This window comes from Panthera tigris, chromosome C1 (assembly GCF_018350195.1).
Source record: "Panthera tigris isolate Pti1 chromosome C1, P.tigris_Pti1_mat1.1, whole genome shotgun sequence".
NCBI classification, from domain to species: Eukaryota; Metazoa; Chordata; class Mammalia; order Carnivora; family Felidae; genus Panthera; species Panthera tigris.
The window spans coordinates 24,516,090-24,521,672 of NC_056667.1; positions in this window are offsets into that span (position 1 = coordinate 24,516,090).

The following is a 5,583-nucleotide window of genomic DNA, read 5'->3' on the forward strand; positions in this document are numbered from 1 at the left end:
ATTCTGTGTCTCCCTCTCTCTCTGCTCCTCCCCCACTCATGCTCTGTCTCTGTCTCTGAAAAGTGAATAAATGTTTTAAAAATTTAATATATAGATATAAATTAAAACGCACACACACAGTTGTATATTTATTTGACAGTGGGAAGAAACAGTAGAAATCCACCATTCTTTACTGTCTTGTCCTAGGAAACCAGACGTTTCTATAGTTCAAATGTCTCTGCTAAATAACATTAACTTTTGAACTTTCAGGATAAATATCAGAGAAAGTGGCACAATCTTTGTCAGTGATCTCTTTTTGGGTTGTACCTTAGAAATATCACCCAAACATGAAGTGTTTCCTTATATATAAAATGTGAGTGATGGCTGCTATACTAACCTCAGAGGATCATTACATAAATGTGACTTGTTATATATTAAAGGATATGGTATGAAGACAATGAAGAGAGTCATACAGCCAGGTGGTTCTAGGTGTTACTAATTTCCATGTTTGTAAAATGCAGATACCACATATAGAAATACTGGAAGAACATGGAACACCTATGTGGCTCAGTCGGTTAAGCGTCTGACTCTTGATTTTGGCTCAGGTCATAAGCCCATGCGCTGAGCATAGAGCCGGCTTAAGATTCTCTCTCTCCTTCTGCCCCTCCCCGACTCATGTGCACGCTCTCTAAAAAAAGGAAGAAAAGAAAAAAATACTGTAAGGACAAATGGGAAACATACTGAAAGCACTTGGGAAAATACTTCACACAGACCAGTCCTGGATATGCGTTTATGACAAAATAAATATGTTGGCCCTTTTCCTAAGAGTACTTTCTTGCATGTCCAGAATTAGACATCGTTCATTTGATAGGTAACAAAATAAAAATTATTTATAGTACATTAGATGGGCAACATCATTGATAAAGTACTATAGTCACTAAGTTCTGTGGATATTTGCTCTGAAAGCTTTTGGAGGACATCCTTTCCAATTCCCTGGTTTCTTAGATGAAGAAACAGAATCCTCGGTCTCAATCTGGAATCCTCAAAGCCTTCTGATTGAAGCTCAGACTTCAGAGGTGGGGACGGGCCAGAATTCTAGTTCACTCAGTGCACATGCCCCACCTTGAGGAGGGTATAAATTGTTCTTTTTCCACCCTTCTTGAACATTTTCTTCCAAAGCCCAAGTGGCAAAATAACAAAGTGGAAAGAGAATTGGCAAAGTGGTCACAGAGACAGATAACCACTTAGCCCACTTGGGAGGGAAACACACCAGTGAGAAAAGGTCACCATGCCACTATGGAATGTCCACTACGGCAAATTGCTGCCATCAGAGCACATCCAGCCATACTCACAACAAAGGCTGTCTGATAAGAGTGAATGAGAAGATGCTGATGGGTGTGCTTTGGACCTAAACAAACAGAAACTGCAGAAACCTCGTTCTCAGCTCACTTGTTTAAAATACAGTATACAGGATCACAGAAACTTAAAACTGGAAAGTTCAGGAATCACTAACACTCCCGTTTCATTTGTTTTACTTATTTTAAATGTTTGTTTATTTTTGACAGAGCCCATGCAGGAGGGAGACAGAGGTTGACAGAGGATCCGAAGCAGTGTGTGCACTGACATCAACAAGCCCGATGTGGGCCTCAAACTCACGAACTACGAGATCATGACCTAAGCCAAAGTCAGAAGCTCAACCAACTGGGCCACCCAGGTGCCCCACTAACACTTATAATATGCAGATGGGGAAGCAGGTCCAAGGTTAGACAGCAGAGTGAGGGCTAGAAATTGAGGCTTGTGACTTGCAATCTTACGCTTTTGTAGATCTGCTCAAGGAGATGATCTCTCAGAGCTCAAGCTCTGCTTGAGTTTGATGCAGTTCCGAGATGCTTAACCCAGAGACCACCAGGCAGTGATGGACCATCCGTTATGTGCCATCGGGAAGCACTCCTTCTGTTTAGAGGGATGAGGCTAGCAAAAACTGAACAATTAAAACATTAAGGCTGCAAATCTTTAAAGCTAACTAGGGAGACGTAAAGACCACAGAAGGCTAGAATATTAGGAAGGCCTTAAGAAAATGGGACTTGAGCTTTTTTTTTTTTTTTTAGTATTTCTTTTGAAGTTTATGTTTTTGAGAGAGATTGCGTGCGAGTGGGGGCGGGGCAGAGAAATCAGGAGACAGAATCCCAAGCAGGCTCCTTAGCAGAGCCTGAGGCAGGGTTCGAACTCACAAACTGTGAGATCATGACCTGAGCCGAAATCAACAGTTGGGACGCTTAACCAACTAAGCCACCCAGGCGCCCCTTGAGCTGTGCTTTAAAGCAGGACTTTCCGACCAGCAACCTGTGGACGAGATTCAGCCCGCAATTTGTTTTCCCATTGTGATGATCTGTAGTGGTTTTTTTTTTTTTCTTCTTTCCCCAAACTTGGGACTTTCACATAAAAATCCCAATTGTGGAGTGTCACGAAAAGTGCAGCACTAGGCCTGTATTCACAGTAGCAATAAGGGCAAGAGCTGTGAGGCAGCTGCCCCCGTAGCTACTGCATAAATCTTCAGCCAAACACCCACAGTTCACTCTCATTACTTCTGTGACTCCTTGGGCACTGGATGTGCTGTTCATGTTTTTGGAAAGGGGCAAGACAGCCCAGATAGGAGAATAAGACACAAAAGTGACAATGAGTGGGAATGCTATACGGTAGGAGAAAAATATGCTCCCGAGGCCAAGACATAGCTGAAACTAAAAGAGTCGGGGGCGGGGGGGGGGGGGGGGGGGAAGACTGTACGACCGTCTCAATAAAAAAAACAAAAATGAACAAATAAATTGTGTGCTGCTGCTGGGTCAAGAATGCCAACTTCACACACAAAGGTAACATACTCATTTTCCTTCCACTGAGCATCTTCATTTTGGCATAAAAATGAACACAAACTGCATTTAAAAGTTTTTTTAGTATTTATTTTTGAGAGAGAGACAGAGTGTGAGCAGGGAAGGAGCAGAGAGAGGCAGACAGAATCCGAAGCAGGCTCCAGGCCCTGAGCTGTCAGCACAGAGTCCGACATGGGGCTCAAACTCACAAACTGTGAGATTATAACCTGAGCCGATGTCAGACGCTCAACTGACTGAGCCCCCCAGGCACCCCTAACACAAACTGCATTTTATTTTATTTTATTTTATGTTATGTTATGTTATTTTATTTTTAACGTTTATTTTATTTTTGAGACAGAGAGAGACAGAGCATGAACGGGGGAGGGCCAGAGAGAGAGAGGGAGACACAGAATCCGAAGCAGGCTCCAGGTTCTGAGCTGTCAGCACAGAGCCCGACGCGGGGCTCGAACTCACGGACCGCGAGATCATGACCTGAGCCGAAGTCGGACGCTTACCCGACTGAGCCACCCAGGCACCCCACAAACTGCATTTTAAAATTCACATAAAATAGTTAATAAATTATAAATTTATTATAAATAAAAGGAAATAGAATTCATATTGTGTAATTAAAACTGACTTGCTTTTACTGAACCCCATTACACAGCACTGGTGGTAAGAGGTGCGGTTACCCATTTTTTTTCCCAGTCAAGACTATACCCTACTTGGCTTAATACATCCCAAGAGCTCTTATTCTGGATTCAGCTCTTCCACTGGACTCACAATATCCCGCTGCTCATTTTCACAATCAATGTCCCAAATAGCACATGATATACAAAGGGGTCCATGAAAAAAAGGGACCTAGGTTAGCCTGGAAATTCATCCTGACAAAAGGCAGAGAGGTTCTTCTAGACAGTTTTTGCTTAGAGGGCCACAATTCAAATGAACAAAATGTACCTCAAAATAAGGAAGGGGGAGAAACACCACCCCAGTGATCCTGCTATGTATTCATTGCAAGAACTGCTATTCAAATGGTAGGCTCTTGGCCTAGTCTCCATTAGCTCTATTTTCTAGAGAGCTAGCAAAAGATCCAGTGCTGAGAACACTTCGGAAGCTCACCATTTCGTTTTAGGTCAAGCTTAGCATGCCGTAATGGTATCTGGCACCACCCAGTGGCAATCTTTTCTCCTGTATGTGCGAATAAATAGCAACTTTGCAAATTCTTGTGGTGGCAACAAATACCTCAATCAATGAACAGAGAATAGAATAATGTTGCAAATCAAACAGAAGCAGTTTCATTACATTACCTACTTTGAAAAGTTTAGATCATTTTTAACGTGTTTTTTTTCCACAATGAAGAACTCAGAAAAACACAAAGAAATGTAAAACAGTTTTCTTCTCCAACTGTATAAATATATGGGCTTTAATATAAAATCACGTTAGAAGGGCCCATTTTTTTATTTAAAAATTTTTTTAATGTTTATTCATTTTTTGAGAGAGAGAAAGAGAGCGAGACTAGGGGTGGAGCAGAGACAGAGGGAGACACAATCTGAAGCAGGCCCCAGGCTCCAAGCTGTCAGCACAGAGCCCGACACAAGGTTCGAACCCATGAACTGCAGCGAGAATCATGATCTGAGCTGAAGTCTGACACTTAACTGACCGAGCCACCCAGGCACTCCTGGAAGGGGCTCGTTTGTAAGGGCACTGACTTGTTCTTACGAGAAAATAGGAAAAGTGTCCATACATTAGTGCTTTAAAATAGTGAGAAAGAGAGAAACTCAGGACTCTTTCTAGAGAAGTCTTCCAACTGTTACAACTATAATTATTTCTTCTAAGAAAACCGAGTGGCATACAGGATGGCTCTGTCCCACAGGAAATCTAAAACAAAACCTCTCTTAATGTATATATAGAAAATATATGTGTTAACCAATTCAGAAAAAAGCAAAGTCCTGGTTGTAGGATTTCTCAAGTTATTGTTATTTTTTTTTTCAAACTAAATTCGATAAGACTACGGAAGGTTCAGAGTATCCTGGGCTGCTGCTGACACCGTTGGTCCCTCTGGGGACCAGGCAGGACGTTTCACTAGAAGGGTGCTACTACAGCAGGGGACTAAGAGATGAGAAGCCATACTTGCCACCTGAAGAATTCTTTAAAGTTTGAGTATTTGCGTAACACGGACCAAACCTGCACCTTGATGTTCCATTTCTGAAAGTCACACTTTAAGTTAAAAAGTTCTGGGGGCGCCTGGGTGGCTCAGTCGGTTGAGCGTCCGACTTCGGCTCAGGTCACGATCTCGCGGTCCGTGAGTTCGAGCCCCACGTCAGGCTCTGGGCTGATGGCTCAGAGCCTGGAGCCTGCTTCCGATTCTGTGTCCCCCTCTCTCTCTGCCCCTCCCCCGTTCATGCTCTGTCTCTCTCTGTCTCAAAAATAAATAAATGTTAAAAAAAAAAAAAAAAAAAAAAAAAGTTCTGTTCTGTGGGCGCCTGGGTGGCTGAGATGGTTAAGTGACTTTGGCTCAGGTCATGATCTTGCGGTTCATGAATTTGAGCCCTACGTCGGGCTCTGTGCTGTCAGTGCAGAGCCCACTTCGGATCTTCTGTCTGTCTCTCTCTGTCCCTTCTCCACTCACACTCTCTCTAGTTCGAAAATAAACATTAAAAAAAAAAAAGTTCTGTTCTGCAAATCTCCATATATCAACAGATACTGTAGAATTTATATCATGGTATCATGGTATCTTCTTAAA